This window comes from Phyllobates terribilis, unplaced genomic scaffold (assembly GCF_046119375.1).
Source record: "Phyllobates terribilis strain yellow unplaced genomic scaffold, ASM4611937v1 Scaffold_4__5_contigs__length_816908805, whole genome shotgun sequence".
Lineage (NCBI taxonomy): Eukaryota > Metazoa > Chordata > Amphibia > Anura > Dendrobatidae > Phyllobates > Phyllobates terribilis.
In genome coordinates this window covers 677,212,717-677,237,110 of record NW_027362764.1, presented here as the reverse complement: position 1 = coordinate 677,237,110, position 24,394 = coordinate 677,212,717, and the positions used below count along the sequence as shown (strand labels likewise).

The following is a 24,394-nucleotide window of genomic DNA, read 5'->3' as shown; positions in this document are numbered from 1 at the left end:
TTTTTGTTTGCCTGCCATTGGTTTTAACGGTGTTCGAAGGTGTTCGACGAACAGTTCGACGAACAGTTCGGCGAACACACGAGTGTTCAACGAACCGAACCGAACTCGAACACTACGGGGGTGGCTCAACACTACTTATCAGAGAAGCTCTCAAATGTCTCTGAATTTCTACAGGCATGGATTTTGACATCATATTTTGGCATGATTTTGTATAATTTCAGCAAATTTTTCCTCATTTTAATTTGGAGTTGAGACTGGGTAATTCCAGAATTCTCTGATATTTTTAGTGGCTCTTGTACGTCCGTTCCTCCTACGTCACTCACGTCTCCTCCCACATCACCTAGTATGTCGGTTTCTCGTATGTCAGTCATGTCTCCTCCCATGTCAGGTTTCTGTATGTCCGTCTCTTGGTCAGACCCAAGGTCACCTTCAGTTACAGACACGTGTCTTACTTCTTGTTCATTTTCCACATTACAGTCAGAATCAGTATCACCGTCTGACACTTCTACACTATTTTCCTGCTTAGAAATCTCTAACACAAGACTATGAAAAAAATCTACCAAATGTAGAATATTTCTCAATTTCTGTTTGTCTCTATTTACCAATTTAGAAGTTAACTGTAAATTCTGCAATTCACATTCTTTGTATAAACTGAGCCACAAAACTTCTATGCCATCTCCTACATTACCTTTGAAATTAATATTACTTTGTTTAGCAAAAGAAGAAATTATATCCATATTTTGCTTACCTTAAGATTCCTTGGCTTCTCTTTATCAGCACGTCCTGTCTTCAGTTCGTCTGATTCTTTTCCTGTGTGATTCTGTTCCTTGTTAGTACCTCTGCTTCCTGTCTTTCCTCAGTCAGTAGGTCCTTTCTGCTTCTCGTGACAAACTAGTGAATTTACTGACACGTGAACAACAGCTGTTCAGCTCGTCAGGACTCCCCCCTTGTTCACGGAAGAAATTCACTTACTTAATTTAAAAAACAAAAAAACAGGACTGGCTGGCTCACCATTGTAAAATAATACTCTTCCTGTATTATTTTTTTCTACTGAGGACTTCTCAAAGTATCAATATCACGATATTCTTATAAAAAATGTATCTATTTATTCTTGGATTGTCCATTAAAAAGAATCAGATTGCAGCAGGTACATACAATAATTAGTTATAAAGTAATTGTCCATTTGTCCATAATTAGCTTAATTGTTGAGATTCACCCATCTTTCCTTGGATCCTGGCTGGTAAATCATGTCTTTGTCCAGCATGTGTCCAGGCCTACATGTCATCTGCTTCTCAGCATGAAGATTCTGTGTCTTGTGGGGTGGGCAGAGCAAGAGAGCCCCCCCTTTCTGTACCATGGGCTTTTATAGCCAGTCGTATGGACACCTGTTCTACATATGGTCGTGAACAAAAAATACACACACAAATAGCGCATGTCAACTAGACACGATGGCTGAGGCATAGAACTCAGAAAAATGATTATCGATTAACATTCCAAATGAATTTCCATAATTAACCATTTAACAGAGACCGCCTGGGAATGCCAGGTGCTGTAGGCTTTTGCTTTTTCCTTCCTTCCACCAGCAGGGGGCACTCTCTTCTATGGCTTTTTTCCATTCCCTTTCACAAGTGCACACATTCATTCTCTTTTCTTTTTTTCATTTGCTTTCTCTCTTGCGCTATTTCATCTCTGCAAAATACCAGCATCCTTCTGATCACCGTGGGCCTCGAGCATTGTTGCTTATTTACTTTTAATACTAGGCTCCTTTTCACCAGGACCAGCGTCTCCCGGGTGGCTGGAGGCAACCACCGGTAACCCCAAGCAGAAGACCTTTGCAGGCAACACGACCCTCCCCCCTGAAGAGCAGCTCAAAGTCACTGGCAACCATCTCACCCTCTTCCTTCATTCACCCCTGGACGTATCGCTCTGCCCCCAAGTTACGGGTCCAGCTTGCTCTTTCTGTCACATTACCGCGATGAAGGGTTTAGCCTGCAGGAGACCCTGCGTCGAGCCATTTTTGAAGACACCTGATGCGGCGGGTGAATCACTGCTAAACAAACCACACCTGTAGGGACGGCACATCCTTTGCATGGACCCTTCGGAGCCCGCCCCGTCACGGCCAGATTGCTCGCCATCAAGCGATCCTGAGAAAGGCTGGCCGGGCGATGGATCGAGCAGTGTCTACTGACCATACCACCTTGGATACGCCCGATCTCGTCTGATCTCGGAAGCAAAGCAGGGCTGGGCTTGGACAGTACTTGAATGGGAGACCTCCTGGGAACACTGGGTGCTGTAGACCAATTTGATGATGTTTTGCCCTACTGCCCAGCTCGGCTAGCATGGAACGGCGCCTTGCCGGACACCGACCTTAAGTAACTTAGATGATGGAAGCCCTAAGGCCTCTGAGCCAGTTGGCAGCTAAGTACGCTACCCCGCCGCCTTCACGCAGGCCTGACACCAAGCTCCTTGTCACGTCTAGGAGTGCTTATTGACTCCGCAGCTCGCTATGTGGAAATGATGGCGTTAAAAGCACTCGGGGCCGTGAAGGGGCCAGGCTTTCAGCAGGTGCCCAGGGAAGGTTTTGGATGCCGGCCGCCTAGCGAGGGCCAGCAGAAGTAACATGTTTCTCTGCAAAGAAGCTTGTGTAACCAAGCCAGACGGCTGACAAAGAGCTAACCTCAGTGCAAGGAAGGCAGGGAAGGTGCGGAAGGAATTGGGGAGGGGGGCGGTGATTCCTGCTAGGGCCCTGAAATCATAAAACAGGCAGGAGGGTCTGACGCATGGTGACGGAGAGGTTGTAGGGGCAGATAGGGGGTGTTGTCACGTGCGAGCACGTGTGCATGCTGGCTTGTGTGTGAGAGTGCGCTTCCTAGGTGTGGCTCGCTGCAGACAGTCAAAGGGATTGTTCCCTTTCATTAAAAGTTAAACCCCGGCTGCAGGCTATTAGAAAGCAACTAACCGCGCTCTACTCACCTACCCGGGTCTACCGGTGAGTCTCGCCTCTGCTCCCGGCCTGTGGCATTGGCCGTGAAGCTGACGTTCCGTCGACAGCGCTGCAGCCGATCAGTGAGCTCAGTGGCTCTGAGTGGGGCCTTCTGTCTACAAGACCTTTTAAGGAAGCCAGCAAAAAAATTGAAGAGAAGGGAAAGCACAAAAGGACCTGGTCTTGCTGAACACTGGAAAGGGCATCCGGCAGCCAGACTTCAAAGTAGAAAAGCAGCAAGTGAGAGGCTTGTCTTTGCCTACGGCCACACCACCCTGAACATGCTTGATCTCGTCTGATCTCGGAAGATAAGCAGGGTTGGGCCTGGTTAATACTTGGATGGGAGACTGCCTGGGAATACCAGGTGCTGTAGTCTTATGCTTTTTCCTTCCTTCCACCAGCAGGGGGAACTCTCTTCTATGCCTTTTTTCCATTCCCTTTCACAAGTGCACACATTCATTCTCTTTTCTTTTTTTCATTTGCTTTCTCTCTTGCGCTATTTCATCTCTGCAAAATACCAGCATCCTTCTGATCACCGTGGGCCTCCAGCATTGTTGCTTATTTACTTTTAATACTAGGCTCCTTTTCACCAGGACCAGCGTCTCCCAGGTGGCTGGAGGCAACAACCGGTAACCCCAAGCAGAAGACTTTTGCAGGCAACACGACCCTCCCCCCTGAAGAGCAGCTCAAAGTCACTGGCAACCATCTCACCCTCTTCCTTCATTCACCCCTGGACGTCTCGCTCCGCCCCCAAGTTACGGGTCCAGCTTGCTCTTTCTGTCACATTACCGCGATGAAGGGTTTAGCCTGCAGGATACCTTGCGCCGAGACATTTTTGAAGACACCTGATGCGGCGGGTGAATCACTGCTAAACAAACCACACCTGTAGGGACGGCACAGACTTTGCATGGACCCTTCGGAGCCCGCCCCGTCACGGCCAGTTTGCTCGCCACAAGCGATCATGAGAAAGGCTGGCCAGGCGATGGATCAAGCAGCGTCTACTGGCCATACCACCTTGGATACGCCCGATCTCGTCTGATCTCAGAAAGCAAAGCAGGGCTGGGCTCAGACAGTACCTGGATGGGGGACCTCCTGGGAACACTAGGTGCTGTAGACCATTTTGATAATGTTTTGCCCTACTGCCCAGCTCGGCTAGCATGGAACGGCGCCTTGACGGACACCGACCTTAAGTAACTTAGATGATGGAAGCCCCAAGGCCTCTGAGCCAGTTGGCAGCTAAGTACGCTACCCCGCCACCTTCACGCAGGCCTGACACCGAGCTCCTTGTCACGGCTAGGAGTGCTTATTGACTCCACAGCTCGCCATGTGGAAAGGATGGCGTTAAAAGCACTCGGGGCCGTGAAGGGGCCAGGCTTTCAGCAGGTGTCCAGGGAAGGTTTTGGATGCCGGCCGCCTAGCGAGGGCCAGCAGAAGTAACATGTTTCTCTGCAAAGAAGCTTGTGTAACCAAGCCAGACGGCTGCCAAAGAGCTAACCTCAGTGCAAGGAAGGCAAGGAAGGCAAGGAAGGTGCGGAAGGAATTGGGGAGGGGGTGGGGGGTGATTCCTGATAGGGTCCTGAAATCATAAAACAGGCAGGCGAGTCTGATGCATGGTGACGGAGAGGTTGTAGGGGCAGATAGGGGGTGTTGTCACGTGCGAGCACGTGTGCATGCTGGCTTGTGTGTGAGAGTGCGCTTCCTAGGTGTGGCGCGCTGCAGACAGTCAAAGGGATTGTTCCCTTTCATTAAAAGTTAATCCCCGGCTGCAGCCTAATAGAAAGCAACTAACCGCGCTCTACTCACCCTACCCGGGTCTACCGGTGAGTCTCGCCACTGCTCCCGGCCTGTGGCATTGGCCGTGAAGCTGACGTTCCGTCGACAGCGCTGCAGCCGATCAGTGAGCTCAGTGGCTCTGAGTGGGGCGTTGTGTCTACAAGACCTTTTAAGGAAGCCAGCAAGAAAATTGAAGAGAAGGGAAAGCACAAAAGGACCTGGTCTTGCTGAGCACTGGAAAGGGCAGCCGGCAGCCAGACGTCAAAGTAGAAAAGCAGCAAGTGAGAGACTAGTCTCTGCCTACGGCCACACCACCCTGAACACGCCCAATCTCGTCTGATCTCAGAAGCTAAGCAGGGTTGGGCCTGGTTAGTACTTGGATGGGAGACTGTAAAATAATACTCTACCTGTATTTTTTTTATCTACTGAGGACTTCTCAAAGTATCAATATCACGATATTCTTATAAAAAAATTTATCTATTTATTCTTGGATTGTCCATTAAAAAGAATCAGATTGCAGCAGGTACATACAATAATTAGTTAGAAAGTAATTGTCCATTTGTCCATAATTAGCTTAATCTTTCCTTGGATCCTGGCTGGTAAATCATGTCTTTGTCCAGCATGTGTCCAGGCCTACATGTCATTTGCTTCTCAGCATGAAGATTCTGTGTCTTGTGGGGTAGGCAGAGCAAGAGAGCCCCCCCTTTCTGTACCATGGGCTTTTATAGCCAGTCGTATGGACACCTGTTCTACATATGGTAGTGAATCAAAAATACACACACAAATAGCGCATGTCAACTAGACACGATGGCTGAGGCATAGAACTCAGAAAAATGATTATCGATTAACATTCCAAATGAATTTCCATAATTAACCATTTAACATTTCCCCCTTTTTTGAGAATAAAAGGACTTTAACTGAAAAATCTCAAAAGAAGATACATTCATCAATCATTTTTTCTTTCCTTCTTCCTTGGCAATATCATTAAATTTCCATAATAATAATAATAGTAATAATAGTATCAATATCGGATTATTGCTATATAATGATGTGAATTCATGTTATGGTAAGCCGTGACTAATATTCATTTAATATGTATAATTATACTTCCCTATATCTAAATTGAAGCAATCGCGGGTTCAATCGTCATCATCTGATGTCATCGGGTCGTCGTCTCGTCTTCTTCTTGGTTCTTTTATAACACAGTCTTTATATGAAAACTCCTTTGAAATAAATTACAGCATGTAGATATTGTACAGTCCATAATTGTGTTCATTATTGTTCAGTCCATAAACTGTATTCTTTATTAGAAAGATCATGTGTGTCAGTTGATAAGAAAACAAAGTCCATGTATGAAATGTAGCTTTAATATCTGTGCAGTGTCACCTGGACTTACGTTGGATCGTCTTTGGAATCTTCCGTGTGTCCGCACTGGTCTCGTGTCACTTTTGGAACAGATGTGACGTCTTTGGTCAGTAAAGCAAGGGTTAACTTGACACTTTCCTGCTTTATATAGCACCATAACAGGTACTCAGTCCTTTATATACAGGACACATATGCCAGGTATTACCTGTTCACCAGCTTTCATTGAAGCGTTGCAGGTGATAAGAAACCACTGGAACGTGATGAAACTTGAACACAACACAGTACATATAGGATCATCGTCCTCTGCCGTCCTGGTGATCAGTGGTGTGAATTGTATTGTATGTAATGGACACAGTCTATTATAACACTCAGCATTCACACCTGTTACCTTCTGAGACGTCCGGATATCAGTTTCTTCTTCTTGTAACTTTTGAGAATCTCTTTGATTTATAAAAATTAAAAGTCTTTATTAAGATAGAATTCATAATTGCGATGTCTTGATTGAAGTCTTCATTCCCTAATCTGATACCAAATCTGGCAGTTTTTCCTAACCTATAATATCACAGCGTACCATAGCAATCAGTAATATCCATCTAATTATTATCAAAATATTAAAATAAATTATGTTTGGAATAATAAACAATAATAGATAATAATTCATTATCAATCAAGTTCTCCATATGATAGAACATTTTTATGTCATAGGTGTAATTACCTTTTCCAACCCATAGGTGTCAGTGTATTTTGAAAAAACAAGTTTTTATATCTTTATTAAACCAATAATATCAAAGAATGTATACTCCTGAACCAAAATGAATAAATATATGAATGTATGAATGAATGAATAAATGAATGAATGAATTGTTGTGTTTACTCAGAAAATGTAAACATTTTTTTCCTTAGCAATATATATTTAATGAAGCAATACTCTTGTATTAGACATTACTTTATTAAATATTAATGTGTTTTCTCAATTGAGATAATGAACTCAAATAAAATCAAATGAGAATTAAAAAATGAAAAAATAGAAAAATAAGAAGTATAAAGTAAGAATAAAATTTTAAAAATGAAAAATAAAATTAAGAGTAAAAATACGAATAAAAATAAGGCCTTTAAATTTTAATGACAAATGCAGAGTAATTATATTCTCCATAAAAAATACCCTTATATCTCCATTATCTGGATGATTTCATATTTGTCGTAACCTTGTACCACCAAAAAATATTAAATTATGCAACTTTGCATGTAATACCCTTCTTAATTATACCATAGTACCTTATTATTATTTCTTCTTTATTAAAATGTGTGGAAAATAAGTATTGATCAAAAGTGATTATGTAATCAAGATCAAAAACACATTTTCCCCCTTAATACCAAAAATATTATTTTATAAAATTTATGTATATATCAGAACCAAATTAAAAATAATTATTCTTCTAGAAATATTGTGCATAAATTTCATATCGATGAGTAGCATAGATTTGACTAAAGAGAGTTGTGTACCTATTTAGGTAACCATTACAAATAATATTATAGTTATTCAAGAATATTATCATGTGGAAAATTATTCTAAATATAAATTTGCTTTGTAAACCATTTTGATGTGTGGTTGCCCTTATCCACTATTAGTTAAATCAAGAAATAATAATTCTTAAAGAAATATAGAAATATATATATGTAGATAATACCTAATTATGTATTATAATTTCCTCAGAATTAAATATATTTTTGTACCTTCACATAAAGAAACATTTTTATTTTTTCAAACATACAAACATACGAGGCCTCTGTCACATCAATCACACTTAGCAGCTGCTGATTTACTCATCTGTCACCTTCACTCTGACATTCACAGATCTGTTCAACTCAAACATTCCAAATATGAAGTTTTAGATATATATATATACAGTGCCTACAAGTAGTATTCAACCCCCTGCAGATTTAGGTGGTTGACACATGCGGAATTAACTTGGCATTGTGACATTTGTACTGTAGATCAGCCTGGAAGTGGGAAATGCACTGCAGCAACTTTTTTTTTGTTTTTTTGTTTTTTTTAAAACGTTAAAAGTTAATTCAGAGTGTCATTTATTATTCAACCCCTCAAACCAAAAGAATTCTGTTTGGTCCCCCTAAAGTATTAAGAAGTAGTTCAGGCACCAAGAATAATGAGCTTCACATGTGTGGATTAAAGATCTCTTTTTCCAGCCTTTTCTGACTATTTAAGACCCTCCCCAAACTTGTGAACAGCACTCAGACATGGTCAACATGGGAAAGACAAAAGAGCATTCCAAGGCCATCAGAGACAAGATCGTGGAGGGTCACAAGGCTGGCAAGGGGTACAAAACCCTTTCCAAGGAGTTGGGCCTACCTGTCTCCACTGTTGGGAGCATCATCCGTAAGTGGAAGGCTTATGGAACTACTGTTAGCCTTCCACGGCCTGGACAGCCTTTGAAAGTGTCCTCCCGTGCTGAGGCCAGGCTTGTCCGAAGAGTCAAGGCTAACCCAAGGACAACAAGGAAGGAGCTCCGGGAAGATCTCATGGCAGTGGGGACATTGGTTTCAGTCAATACCATAAGTAACGTACTCCACCGCAATGGTCTCCGTTCCAGACGAGCCCGTAAGGTACCTTTACTTTCAAAGCGTCATGTCAAGGCTCGTCTACAGTTTGCTCATGATCACTTGGAGGACTCTGAGACAGACTGGTTCAAGGTTCTATGGTCTGATGAGACCAAGATCGAGATCTTTGGTGCCAACCACACACGTGACGTTTGGAGACTGGATGGCACTGCATACGACCCCAAGAATACCATCCCTACAGTCAAGCATGGTGGTGGAAGCATCATGCTGTGGGGCTGTTTCTCTGCCAAGGGGCCTGGCCATCTGGTCCGCATCCATGGGAAGATGGATAGCACGGCCTACCTGGAGATTTTGGCCAAGAACCTCCGCTCCTCCATCAAGGATCTTAAGATGGATCGTAATTTCATCTTCCAACAAGACAACGACCCAAAGCACACAGCCAAGAAAACCAAGACCTGGTTCAAGAGGGAAAAAGTCAAGGTGTTGGAGTGGCCTAGTCAGTCTCCTGACCTTAACCCAATTGAAAACTTGTGGAAGGAGCTCAAGAATAAAGTCCACATGAGACAACCAAAGAACCTAGATAACTTGGAGAAGATCTGCATGGAGGAGTGGGCCAAGATAACTCCACAGACCTGTGCCGGCCTGATCAGGTCTTATAAAAGACGATTATTAGCTGTAATTGCAAACAAGGGTTATTCTACAAAATATTAAACATAGGGGTTGAATAATAATTGACCCACACTTTTATGTTTAAAATTTAATAAAATTCAACTGAGCAACATAACTTTTTGGTTTGTAAGATTTATGCTTCTGTTCATAAAACCTACTCTCGTTTGCAGTTTGAAGGCTCTAACTTATTTGCATCTTATCAAACCAGCTAAATCTGCAGGGGGTTGAATACTACTTGTAGGCACTGTATATATATATATATATATATATATATTTAACCCAAAATTGTTGTATCCCAATTTATTAATGCGCATTGCCATATCAATTGAATATCTTTATATTTCTTTGAATATTCCCCAAGTACATGTTATATAATATGAGAGTAAGTCACTGGAATTTCAGACACTTGAAAAAACTCTTGTCTTAGATTCTTTTTTCACTGGCTGTCCGGTCTTAAGTTACATCAGTTGAAAATAGAATGAGTGGGATCGTATACTATTAGCTCAAAGTTCAAAGGCCGCAGCTGTCACACGTCATGCTGTAAAGCTACTTTAATTTGCACGAACACTTCATGCACAGAAAATATTAGCAACACAAAAGAATTAATAAGTATTACATATATATTATAGTTCAACTAGATATATTGTTATTATTTTAAAATGTTATACACATAAAATCATGCAATTTTTTCACTTCCTGTGTGAATAAAGAAATAAATCCATTTTAGAGTTCTTTGATCAAATCCTGCTTTGGAATGAAAACTCTAAGGAAATATAAGAAAATAAAATTAAATATCAAATTCATACAGAAACAGAATTATTTAAATATCTTATACATATATTGGTTGGTTCTAATGTAATTCAAAATATTGCTACTTAAATTTATATATATGAAGTTCTAATTTATTAATTAATATATATATATATTTTATAAACGTATATATAAATACAATTATACGGAATCTCTACTTAGACAAGAGTATATATATATATATATATATATATATACATATATATATATATATATGAACTATTAGAAACTATGTAACTACAATTTTACTGTATAAGATTATAAATAAATATTGAGACATTGTATTACATTTTGATACAACATTGTAATTACAGTTTTTCCTTAGCCACTCCTTAAACCAAATCTTCTGTCTCTCTCAAATATCTCCAGGAACGCCCTATTTAGGAAAGACATTTTTCTATCCTTCAAAACCTCAGAGAACTGCCTGTTCTTCTGTCCACATTCCATGACGTCACTGTGAGTTGGTCGTCTCACCTGTCTCTGTCCATCAGTTTCAGCCATTTTCCTTTTTAGAGAATCACAGTTCTGACTGAGAATTAACTCATTCTGTGGAGAGATGGATCTTTGCACTGGCTGATATGGCTTATAACATATATGAAATCTTCTGCGTATTTGATAGAGTTCACTATGGGGATGACTCAGTCTAGGAGAGTTTGATATTGGCTTTTGGTAAGATTTTACCTTTCTTGGTTTTATAAATTTAGCTTGATTTATTTTCTTTTCACGATTCTCATGTTTTCTAACAAAATCCAGCATCTGCGCACATTCAAATAATTAATTTTTCTGTGATGCTATAACTTGGGAAACTGAATTTAGGAATTTGAATTTTTGTACAAAAGTTGTTATCATATGTTGTACTTTTCCATTTTTGATGAGAACTTTGTTCAACCGTTCAAATATGGACATGAATGTATATGTACATTCCTTCCTACCAATCCTTAGTTTCTGCAGATCTTCTATGTTGGGAAAATCCTTTGTGACACAATAAATCAAATATCTTAATCTGTCCGAATCATTTTCCCATCCATTAGGAGAGTCATTTTCACAGGGCATTAAATGTAAACGTCTGGACAATGTCACAGGAATCCATATTTTAAATAATTGATTCCTCTCCTCATTGGATAAGTCAAACTTATCAGAGAAGCTCTAAAATGTCTCTGAATTTCTACAGGCATGGATTTTGACATCATATTTTGGCATGATTTTGTATAATTTCAGCAAATTTTTCCTCATTTTAATTTGGAGTTGAGGCTGGGTAATTCCAGAATTCTCTGATATTTTTAGTGGCTCTTGTACGTCCGTTCCTCCTACGTCACTCACGTCTCCTCCCACATCACCTAGTATATCGGTTTCTCGTATGTCAGTCATGTCTCCTCCCATGTCAGGTTTCTGTATGTCCGTCTCTTGGTCAGACCCAAGGCCACCTTCAGTTACAGACACGTGTCTTACTTCTTGTTCATTTTCCACATTACAGTCAGAATCAGTATCACCGTCTGACACTTCTACACTATTTTCCTGCTTAGAAATCTCTAACACAAGACTATGAAAAAAATCTACCAAATGTAGAATATTTCTCAATTTCTGTTTGTCTCTATTTACCAATTTAGAAGTTAACTGTAAATTCTGCAATTCACATTCTTTGTATAAACTGAGCCACAAAACTTCTATGTCATCTCCTACATTAACTTTGAAATTAATATTACTTTGTTTAGCAAAAGAAGAAATTATATCCATATTTTGCTTACCTTAAGATTCCTTGGCTTCTCTTTATCAGCACGTCCTGTCTTCAGTTCGTCTGATTCTTTTCCTGTGTGATTCTGTTCCTTGTTAGTACCTCTGCTTCCTGTAGGTCCTTTCTGCTTCTCATGACAAACTAGTGAATTTACTGACACGTGAACAACAGCTGTTCAGCTCGTCAGGACTTCCCCCTTGTTCACGGAAGAAATTCACTTACTTAATTTAAAAAACAAAAAAACAGGACTGGCTGGCTCACCATTGTAAAATAATACTCTTCCTGTATTATTTTTTTCTACTGAGGACTTCTCAAAGTATCAATATCACGATATTCTTATAAAAAAATGTATCTATTTACTTTTGGATTGTCCATTAAAAAGAATCAGATTGCAGCAGGTACATACAATAATTAGTTATAAAGTAATTGTCCATTTGTCCATAATTAGCTTAATTGTTGAGATTCACCCATCTTTCCTTGGATCCTGGCTGGTAAATCATGTCTTTGTCCAGCATGTGTCCAGGCCTACATGTCATCTGCTTCTCAGCATGAAGATTCTGTGTCTTGTGGGGTGGGCAGAGCAAGAGAGCCCCCCCTTTCTGTACCATGGGCTTTTATAGCCAGTCGTATGGACACCTGTTCTACATATGGTAGTGAACCAAAAATACACACAAAAATAGCGCATGTCAACTAGACACGATGGCTGAGGCATAGAACTCAGAAAAATGATTATCGATTAACATTCCAAATGAATTTCCATAATTAAGCATTTAACAGAGACCGCCTGGGAATGCCAGGTGCTGTAGGCTTTTGCTTTTTCCTTCCTTCCACCAGAAGGGGGCACTCTCTTCTATGCCTTTTTTCCATTCCCTTTCACAAGTGCACACATTCATTCTCTTTTCTTTTTTTCATTTGCTTTCTCTCTTGCGCTATTTCATCTCTGCAAAATACCAGCATCCTTCTGATCACCGTGGGCCTCCAGCTTTGTTGCTTATTTACTTTTAATACTAGGCTCCTTTTCACCAGGACCAGCGTCTCCCGGGTGGCTGGAGGCAACCACCGGTAACCCCAAGCAGAAGACCTTTGCAGGCAACATGACCCTCCCCCCTGAAGAGCAGCTCAAAGTCACTGGCAACCATCTCACCCTCTTCCTTCATTCACCCATGGACGTCTCGCTCCGCCCCCAAGTTACGGGTCCAGCTTGCTCTTTCTGTCACATTACCGCGATGAAGGGTTTAGCCTGCAGGAGACCCTGCGCCGAGACATTTTTGAAGACACCTGATGCGGCGGGTGAATCACTGCTATACATACCACACCTGTAGGGACGGCACAGACTTTGCATGGACCCTTCGGAGCCCGCCCCGTCACGGCCAGATTGCTCGCCACCAAGCGATCCTGAGAAAGGCTGGCCGGGCGATGGATCGAGCAACTTCTACTGGCCATACCACCTTATATACGCCCGATCTCATCTGATCTCGGAAGCAAAGCAGGGCTGGGCTCGGACAGTACTTGGATGGGAGACCTCCTGGCAACACCGGGTGCTGTAGACTATTTTGATGACGTTTTGCCCTACTGCCCAGCTCGGCTAGCATGGAACGGCGCCTTGCCGGACACCGACCTTAAGTAACTTAGATGCTGGAAGCCCCAAGGCCTCTGAGCCAGTTGGCAGCTAAGTACGCTACCCCACCGCCCTTCACGCAGGCCTGACACCGAGCTCCTTGCCACGGCTAGGAGTGCTTATTGACTCCGCAGCTCGCCGTGTGGAAATGATGGCGTTAAAAGCACCCGGGGCCGTGAAGGGGCCAGGCTTTCAGCAGGTGCCCAGGAAAGGTTTTGGATGCCGGCCGCCTAGCGAGGACCAGCAGAAGTAACATGTTTCTCTGCAAAGAAGCTTGTGTAACCAAGCCAGACGGCTGACAAAGAGCTAACCTCAGTGCAAGGAAGGTGCGGAAGGAATTGGGGAGGGGGGTGGTGATTCCTGCTAGGGCCCTGAAATCATAAAACAGGCAGGAGAGTCTGACGCATGGTGACGGAGAGGTTGTAGGGGCAGATAGGGGGTGTTGTCACGTGCGAGCACGTGTGCATACTGGCTTGTGTGTGAGAGTGCGCTTCCTAGGTGTGGCGCGCTGCAGACAGTCAAAGGGATTGTTCCCTTTCATTAAAAGTTAATCCCCGGCTGCATCTTATTAGAAAGCAACTAAGCGCGCTCTACTCACCCTACCCGGGTCTACCGGTGAGTCTCGCCTCTGCTCCCGGCCTGTGGCATTGGCCGTGAAGCTGACGTTCCTTCGACAGCGCTGCAGACGATCAGTGAGCTCAGCGGCTCTGAGTGGGGCGTTGTGTCTACAAGACCTTTTAAGGAAGCCAGCAAGAAAATTGAAGAGAAGGGAAAGCACAAAAGGACCTGGTCTTGCTGAGAACTGGAAAGGGCAGCCGGCAGCCAGACGTCAAAGTAGAATAGCAGCAAGTGAGAGGCTAGTCTCTGCCTACGGCCACACCACCCTGAACACGCCCGATCTTGTCTGATTTTGGAAGCTAAGCAGGGTTGGGCCTGGTTAGTACTTGGATGGGAGACTGTAAAATAAAACTCTTCCTGTATTATTTTTTTCTACTGAGGACTTCTCAAAGTATCAATATCACGATATTCTTATAAAAAAATGTATCTATTTATTCTTGGATTGTCCATTAAAAAGAATCAGATTGCAGCAGGTACATACAATAATTAGTTATAAAGTAATTGTCCATTTGTCCTTAATTAGCTTAATTGTTTAATTGTTGAGATTCACCCATCTTTCCTTGGATCCTGGCTGGTAAATCATGTCTTTGTCCAGCATGTGTCCAGGCCTACATGTCATCTGCTTCTCAGCATGAAGATTCTGTGTCTTGTGGGGTGAGCAGAGCAAGAGAGCCCCCTCTTTCTGTACCATGTTCTTTTATAGCCAGTCATATGGACACCTGTTCTACATATGGTAGTGAACCAAAAATACACACACAAATAGCGCATGTCAACTAGACACGATGGCTGAGGCATAGAACTCAGAAAAATGATTATCGATTAACATTCCAAATGAATTTCCATAATTAACCATTTAACATTTCCCCCTTTTTGAGAATAAAAGGACTTTAACTGAAAAATCTCAAAAGAAGATACATTCATCAATCATTTTTTCTTTCCTTCTTCCTTGGCAATATCATTAAATTTCCATAATAATAATAATAGTAATAATAGTATCAATATCGGATTATTGTTATATAATGATGTGAATTCATGTTATGGTAAGCCGTGACTAATATTCATTTAATATGTATAATTATACTTCCCTATATCTAAATTGAAGCAATCGCGGGTTCAATCGTCATCATCTGATGTCATCGGGTCGTCGTCTCGTCTTCTTCTTGGTTCTTTTATAACACAGTCTTTAGATGAAAACTCCTTTGAAATAAATTACAGCATGTAGATATTGTACAGTCCATAATTGTGCTCATTATTGTTCAGTCCATAAACTGTACTCTTTATTAGAAAGATCATGTGTGTCAGTTGATAAGAAAACAAAGTCCATGGATGAAATGTAGCTTTAATATCTGTGCAGTGTCACCTGGACTTATGTTGGATCGTCTTTGGAATCTTCCGTGTGTCCGCACTGGTCTCGTGTCACTTTTGGAACAGATGTGACGTTTTTGGTCAGTAAAGCAAGGGTTAACTTGACACTTTCCTGCTGTAATGGGTCTGGGAGGCGGAACCTCTGAGCTACTATACAAGGGGGCGGTCCTTGTAAGGGAGCGGGTGGCGAACAGGCAGGCAGTCACAGCAGGTGACCAGGACAGTCTCTATAAGAACGGGCAGGAGGTCACGGCAAGTGACCGGGGCAGTCTCTGGATGAACGGGCAGATGGTCACGGCAAGTGACCGGGGCAGTCTCTGGGTGAACGGGCAGATGGTCACGGCAAGTGACCGGGGCAGTCTCAGGGTGAATGGGCAGATGGTCACGGCAAGTGACCGGGGCAGTCTCTGGGTAAAGGGTTGGTACGACCTGTGGCGGCTGATGGTAGACGTGAGCTTCCAGGTGAGCAGGCGAGAGTCTCTGGATAAACGGGTGGTCACAGCATGTGACGGCGGAGCCTCCAGGAAGACCAACAGACAGGCGGCAGATGAGCGCTCCCAGGTGAGCGGGCAGGAGTCACTGGACAGGCAGGTGGTCACAGCACGTGACGGCAGAGCCTCCAGGTAGACTAGCAGGCAGGTAGCAGATGTGCGCTCCCAGGTGAGCGGGCAAGCTGGTCCATAGACAGACTGACAAGAGTTGGAAGGCAGACCGTCGGACCTCAGGCTAGCAGGCAGGTAGCAGAATGTCAGGCAGGAATAAGACAGCAAGCTGGCAGGAATCTGGCAGGTATCTGGCAGGTAACTGGCAACGGGACCTGAGGGCTGAAGCAGAGTAGTGAACAGTGCAACAACATTGCTCGGGCACCTCCATTTTGGAGGAGGTGCCTTATATATGGTGAAGTCCTCCGGCCATTGGCCGGGGACTCCTTAGGACGGTGCGCGCGGCCCCTTTAAGAGGGAGGGAGCGCGCGCCCTAAGCACGGTGGCCGGGAAGGAGCGCGCGCTGCCAGCAGAGCGGGAGGAGGACGCCGGGCTCGGAGCAGAGAGGTGAGGGGAACAGCGTCCCTGCCTAGCATAGGGCAGGGACGCCGACGCTACAGTACCCCCCCCTTTAGGCCCCCCCTTTTTTAGGCCAGACAGAAATTTAGCAAGGATGAGAGGGGCATGGATGTTCTCCCGGGGCTCCCACGTTCTCTCTTCAGGACCAAACCCCTTCCAATCTACTAGAAAAAAGGTCTTCCCTCTTACCCTTTTGGTGGCCAGAATGTTCTCTACCTCAAATTCGTTTTCAGCGGAAACCGGAGCAGGAGGCGTGCCTGTAGACTTGGAAAAAGAGTTAAGTACCACAGGTTTGAGGAGAGATACATGGAAGGAGTTAGGGATCCGCAAGTTGGCCGGGAGTTTCAATTTATAGGCCACCGGGTTGATCTGACTGATGATTTCTAGAGGACCGATGAACCGAGGCCCTAACTTATAGGAAGGAATCTTGAGCCGGACATACTTGGACGAGAGCCAGACCTTATCCCCTGGACGGAATTGAGGAGGATCCAGACGTTTTTTGTCAGCATGTCTTTTCATACGCTCGGATGACAGAAGGAGTGCGGACCGGGTACTCTCCCATGTGGAGGAAAATTTGTTAACAAGAGATTCCGCAGCCGGATTGTCCACCGAGGTGGAGACGGGAAACGGGATCCGAGGATGCTGACCGAAGACTACAAAAAACGGGGATTTGGAGGAAGATTCGCTCTCGTGATTGTTGTACGAGAATTCGGCCCATGGCAGGAGATCCACCCAGTCAGAATGGTGGGCATTAACGAAGTGCCGGAGGTAACTGGTCAGGATCTGATTGATCCGCTCCACTTGACCATTAGACTGTGGGTGGTAAGCGGAGGAGAAGTCCAGGGTGACGTCTAGCAATTTACAAGTGGCTCTCCAGAAACGAGAAGTGAACTGTACCCCACGATCCGACACGATGTGACGGGGCAGGCCATGAAGACGGAAGATGTGGCGGATAAAGTCTTTAGCCAGCTCGCGTGCAGACGGGAGGCCTGGCAGGGGAATGAAGTGAGCCATCTTGGAAAAGCGGTCAGCGACCACCCAAATGACCGTACAACCGGCAGAGACGGGAAGATCAGTTATGAAGTCCATCGCTATATGCTGCCAGGGGGCAGCAGGTACTGGCAGAGGAAGAAGGCGAACGGCTGGCAGGTGTCTCGGAACTTTGTTGCGGGCACAGGACACACAGGCAGAAACAAAGTCTATTACATCCTTGCGCAGGTTAGGCCACCAGTAGTGCCGGGAAATAAGCTGGAGGGTCTTTTTCTGACCGGCGTGGCCAGCTAGTTTAGACGAATGACCCCAGTGTAGGATCTTCTCCCGATCAGGTACCGATACGAACGTCTTACCGGGAGGGAGACGATTTAGACTCACGGGAGCCACCTGCATTACTCTGGCGGGATCGATGATATGTTTAGGTTCTTCCTCGAGATCAGATACCAGAAAGGATCGGGACAAGGCGTCTGCTTTGATGTTCTTGTCAGCCTAGCGAAAATGTAGAACAAAATCAAAGCGAGCAAAAAACAAGGACCACCGGGCTTGGCGCGGATTAAGTCTCTGGGCATGCTGGAGATAAGCCAAGTTCTTGTGGTCAGTGTAAATTATTACCGGATGAAGAGCCCCCTCGAGTAGGTAACGCCACTCCTCCAATGCCAGCTTGATGGCCAATAACTCTCGGTCTCCTATGGAATAATTGCGCTCAGAAGAGGAGAAGAGTTTGGAGAAGAAGCCGCAAGTTACCATCCTCCCGGAAGAAGATTTTTGAGTAAGTACAGCTCCGGCTCCAGAGGAGGAGGCGTCAACCTCCAGAAAGAACTGCTTGTTGCCGTCCGGACGATGCAGCACCGGGGCGGAAGAGAAGGCCTGTTTTAAGGAAAGAAAGGCCTCCTCTGCTTCGGGCGGTCACTCTTTGGGATTAGTACCCTTATGGGTGAGCGCGGAAATTGGGGCAGTCCGGGAAGAGAAGTGCGGTATGAAGAGGCGGTAGTAGTTGGCGAAGCCCAGGAACCGCTGAATGGCCTTCAACCCCTCCGGTCGGGGCCATTTCTCGATGGCAGACAGTTTCCCTGGATCCATTCGTAGGCCGGTCTGAGAAATAATGTAGCCCAAAAACGGAAGCGAGGTCTGCTCAAAGAGGCACTTCTCATATTTAGCGAAGAGGTGGTTCTGCCTGAGCCTGAGCAGGACCTGACGAACGTCCCTCCGGTGAGTCTGGAGATCCGGAGAGAAGACCAAGATGTCGTCCAGGTACACCACAACGCAGGAGTAGAGAAGGTCCCGGAAGATGTCATTGACCAACTCTTGAAACACGGCAGGAGCGTTACAGAGACCAAAGGGCATTACCAGATATTCATAGTGGCCATCCCGGGTGTTGAATGCAGTCTTCCATTCATCCCCTTGACGGATACGGACCAGGTTGTACGCCCCACGGAGGTCCAGTTTGGTGAAGACTCTAGCCCCCCTCAGGCGATCAAATAATTCTGGAATGAGCGGAAGGGGGTACTTATTCTTCACCGTGATCTGGTTAAGGCCTCTATAGTCTATACAGGGACAGAGAGAGCCGTCCTTCTTTTTTACGAAGAAGAAGCCTGCTCCCGCCGGGGAGGTAGATTTCCGGATGAATCCCCTGGCCAAATTCTCCTCAATATATTCGGACATCGACCGGGTCTCAGCAGCGGACAATGGGTAAATACGCCCACGGGGAGGAGTAGTACCGGGTAACAGGTCGATAGGACAGTCGTATGGTCTATGAGGGGGTAATGTCTCTGCCTCCTTTTTATTAAAGACATCAGCAAATGACCATTAGGGAATCGGAAGTCCAGGTAGATTAGTTGGGGTAGGAGAAGGACGGACGGGATGAACAGGAACCAAACAAGTCTTATGACAGTCCTGTCCCCAGCGAAGGACTTCTCCGGTCTGCCAGTCAAGCACGGGTGCATGTCTCTGGAGCCAAGGTAGACCTAGTAAGAGGGCGTGAGAGAGTCCAGGCAGAACATGAAAAGAGATGCTCTCAGAATGCAGCATTCCCACCTGCAGAGTTACGGATTCGGTGATGAGTTGGATGGGACGTGGTAAGAGGCCCCCATCCACAGCAGCGACAGATAATGGTACAGCCAGAGGTTTGGTGGGAATGCGGTATTTTTCTACCAGGGACTGTGAGATAAGATTCCCGGCCGCTCCAGAGTCAAGTTGGGCTAGTTCGAAATAACGATTCTCCCCGCAGATAATAGAGACTGACAGTAGCAGAGATGGAGAGGATTTATTCTTGTCTAGGTTGACCTCTCTGAGCGAACCTAGACACAGGCGTTTCCCGACCTCTCCGGGCAGGTACAGATCCGGTGCTCCTTACTGCCACAGTAGAAGCAGCTCCCTTCGGCACGGCGTAAGTCCTGACGGGTTTTGACCATCTTGGTCTGGTCGACCTGCATAGGCTCAGGAGAGTGTACCTGGGGAGAGACGGATTTCTGAAAAGTAGGAGCTAGACGTGGAAACCTCCTCTCACGGGTGACCTCTTTGGCACGCTCCTGGAACCGTAGGTCAATCCGGGTGGCAAGAGTTATTAGGTCATCGAGAGTGGTAGGAATGTCCCGACCGGCAAGTTCATCTTTAATACGGCCGGACAGACCCTCCCAGAAGACGGATACCAGAGCGTCGTTTTCCCAGGCCAGCTCCGAGGCAAGGGTACGGAACCGTATGGCATATTGGCCCACGGTGAGACTTCCCTGACGGAGGCGTAGCAGAGATGATGCGGATGAGGTCTTCCGTCCGGGTTCGTCGAAGACTTTCCGGAAAGCCATGAGAAAGGCAGGCAAGTCGGACACCAGGGGGTCTCCTCTCTCCCATAGAGGATTTAGCCAGGCCAGGGCCTCCCCGGTGAGATGGGACATGATGAAGGCAATTTTGGCCTGGTCGGAGTTAAACTGGTGGGACAGGAGTTCAAAGTGCAGGGTGCACTGAATTATGAAGCCCCGAGTCTGGGCGGAGTCGCCTCCGAAGCGAGGAGGTGCAGAAAGCCGGGGTCCGGGGTAGGATACCATGGTATTGGTGGGCAGCGGAGCTGCCGGGTTGCGAGTCATGGGAATGGCGGTGGTTGCTGGTGGAGCAGTCAGAGTGTCCAGGCGAGAATTGACATTCCGCAGGTGACCCAGAATGGACTCCTGTTGGGACCTCTGACGGGACAGTTCATGACAGAGGTCCGAGAGCGAGGGAGCTTGGGTGCCACCGGGTTCCATGGCCCGAGCAAACTGTAACGGGTCTGGGAGGCGGAACCTCTGAGCTACTATACAAGGGGGCGGTCCTTGTAAGGGAGCGGGTGGCGACCAGGCAGGCAGTCACAGCAGGTGACCGGGACAGTCTCTAGAAGAACGGGCAGGAGGTCACGGCAAGTGACCGGGGCAGTCTCTGGATGAACGGGCAGATGGTCACGGCAAGTGACCGGGGCAGTCTCTGGGTGAACGGGCAGATGGTCACGGAAAGTGACCGGGGCAGTCTCAGGGTGAATGGGCAGATGGTCACGGCAAGTGACCGGGGCAGTCTCTGGGTAAAGGGTTGGTACAACCTGTGGCGGCTGATGGTAGACGTGAGCTCCCAGGTGAGCAGGCGAGAGTCTCTGGATAAACGGGTGGTCACAGCATGTGACGGCGGAGCCTCCAGGAAGACCAACAGACAGGCGGCAGATGAGCGCTCCCAGGTGAGCGGGCAGGAGTCACTGGACAGGCAGGTGGTCACAGCACGTGACGGCAGAGCCTCCAGGTAGACTAGCAGGCAGGTAGCAGATGTGCGCTCCCAGGTGAGCGGGCAAGCTGGTACATAGACAGACTGACAAGAGTTGGAAGGCAGACCATCGGACCTCAGGCAAGCAGGCAGGTAGTTGATGTGCGCTCCCAGGTGAGCGGGCAAGCTGGTCCTTAGACAGACTGACAGGAGTAGTAAGGCAGACCATCGGACCTCAGGCTAGCAGGCAGGTAGCAGAATGTCAGGCAGGAATAAGACAGCAAGCTGGCTGGAATCTGGCAGGTATCTGGCAGGTAACTGGCAACGGGACGTGAGGGCTGAAGCAGAGTAGTGAACAGTGCAACAACATTGCTCGGGCACCTCCATTTTGGAGGAGGTGCCTTATATATGGTGAAGTCCTCCGGCCATTGGCCGGGGACTCCTTAGGACGGCGCGCGCGGCCCCTTTAAGAGGGAGGGAGCGCGCGCGCCCTAAGCACGGTGGCCGGGAAGGAGCGCGCGCTGCCAGCAGAGCGGGAGGAGGACGCCGGGCTCGGAGCAGAGAGGTGAGGGGAACAGCGTCCCTGCCTAGCAGAGGGCAGGGACGCCGACGCTACACCTGCTTTATATAGAACCATAACCAGTACTCAGTCCTTTATATATAGGACACATATGCCAGGTATTACCTGTTCACCAGCTTTCATTGAAGCGTTGCAGGTGATAAGAAACCAGTGGAACGTGATGAAACTTGAACACAACACAGTACATATAGGATCATCGTCCTCTGCCGTCCTGGTGATCAGTGGTGTGAATTGTATTGTATGTAATGGACACAGTCTATTATAACACTCAGCATTCACACCTGTTACCTTCTGAGACGTCCGGATATCAGTTGCTTCTTCTTGTAACTTTTGAGAATATCTTTGATTTATAAAAATTAAAAGTCTTTATTAAGATAGAATTCATAATTGCGATGTCTTGATTGAAGTCTTCATTTCCTAATCTGATACCAAATCTGGCAGTTTTTCCTAACCTATAATATCACAGCGTACCATAGCAATCAGTAATATCCATCTAATTATTATCAAAATATTAAAATAAATTATGTTTGGAATAATAAACAATAATAGATAATAATTCATTATCAATCAAGTTCTCCATATGATAGAACATTTTTATGTCATAGGTGTAATTACCTTTTCCAACCCATAGGTGTCACTGTATTTTGAAAAAACAAGTTTTTATATCTTTATTAAACCAATAATATCAAAGAATGTATACTCCTGAACCAAAATGAATAAATATATGAATGTATGAATGAATGAATGAATAAATGAATGAATGAATTGTTGTGTTTACTCAGAAAATGTAAACATTTTTTTCCTTAGCAATATATATTTAATGAAGCAATACTCTTGTATTAGACATTACTTTATTAAATATTAATGTGTTTTCTCAATTGAGATATTGAACTGAAATAAAATCAAATGAGAATTAAAAAATGAAAAAAATAGAAAAATAAGAAGTATAAAGTAAGAATAAAATTTAAAAAATGAAAAATAAAATTAAGAGTAAAAATAAGAATAAAAATAAAAATAAGGCCTTTAAATTTTAATGACAAATGCAGAGTAATTATATTCTCCATAAAAAATACCCTTATATCTCCATTATCTGGATGATTTCATATTTGTCATAACCTTGTACCACCAAAAAATATTAAATTATGCAACTTTGCATGTAATACCCTTCTTAATTATACCATAGTACCTTAATATTATTTCTTCTTTATTAAAATGTGTGGAAAATAAGTATTGATCAAAAGTGATTATGTAATCAGGATCAAAAACACATTTTCCCCCTTAATACCAAAAATATTATTTTATAAAATTTATGTATATATCAGAACCAAATTAAAAATAATTATTCTTCTAGAAATATTGTGCATAAATTTCATATCGATGAGTAGCATAGATTTGACTAAAGAGAGGTGTGTACCTATTTAGGTAACCATTAAAAATAATATTATAGTTATTCAAGAATATTATCATGTGGAAAATTATTCTAAATATAAATTTGCTTTGTAAACCATTTTGATGTGTGGTTGCCCTTATCCACTATTAGTTAAATCAAGAAATAATAATTATTAAAGAAATATAGAAATATATATATGTAGATAATACCTAATTATGTATTATAATTTCTTCAGAATTAAATATATTTTTGTACCTTCACATAAAGAAACATTTTTTTTTTTTAAACATACAAACATACGAGGCCTCTGTCACATCAATCACACTTAGCAGCTGCTGATTTACTCATCTGTCACCTTCACTCTGACATTCACAGATCTGTTCAACTCAAACATTCCACATATGAAGTTTTAGATATATATATATATTTAACCCAAAATTGTTGTATCCCAATTTATTAATGCGCATTGCCATATCAATTGAATATCTTTATATTTCTTTGAATATTCCCCAAGTACATATTATATAATATGCGAGTAAGTCACTGGAATTTCAGACACTTGAAAAAACTCTTGTCTTAGATTCTTTTTTCACTGGCTGCCCGGTCTTAAGTTACATCAGTTGAAAATAGAATGAATGGGATCCTATACTATTAGCTCAAAGTTCAAAGGCCGCAGCTGTCACACGTCATGCTGTAAAGCTACTTTAATTTGCACGAACACTTCATGCACAGAAAATATTAGCAACACAAAAGAATTAATAAGTATTACATATATATTATAGTTCAACTAGATATATTGTTATTATTTTAAAATGTTATACACATGAAATCATGCAATTTTTTCACTTCCTGTGTGAATAAAGAAATAAATCCATTTTAGAGTTCTTTGATCAAATCCTGCTTTGGAATGAAAACTCTAAGGAAATATAAGAAAATAAAATTAAATATCAAATTCATACAGACACAGAATTATTTAAATATCTTATACATATATTGGTTGGTTCTAGTGTAATTCAAAATATTGCTACTTAAATTTATATATATGAAGTTCTAATTTATTAATTAATATATATATATATATTTTATAAACGTATATATAAATACAATTATACGCAATCTCTACTTAGACAAGTGTATATATAT

General features: G+C 43.9%; 1 non-coding gene and 3 pseudogenes across 1 annotated transcript; all 4 read left to right on the top strand.

Annotated features, from left to right (window-relative positions):
* The first annotated feature begins 2,179 nt into the window (after positions 1–2,179).
* LOC141267780 (5S ribosomal RNA) lies at positions 2,180–2,299 on the top strand (annotated as a pseudogene).
* A 941-nt stretch (positions 2,300–3,240) lies between these two features.
* Positions 3,241–3,359, top strand: LOC141267150 (5S ribosomal RNA). The gene has a single exon (XR_012321164.1). It is a non-coding gene; the product is annotated as a 5S ribosomal RNA (ribosomal RNA).
* A 620-nt stretch (positions 3,360–3,979) lies between these two features.
* On the top strand, positions 3,980–4,100 carry LOC141268343 (5S ribosomal RNA; annotated as a pseudogene).
* A 9,239-nt stretch (positions 4,101–13,339) lies between these two features.
* LOC141268821 (5S ribosomal RNA) lies at positions 13,340–13,459 on the top strand (annotated as a pseudogene).
* Positions 13,460–24,394: the final 10,935 nt, after the last annotated feature.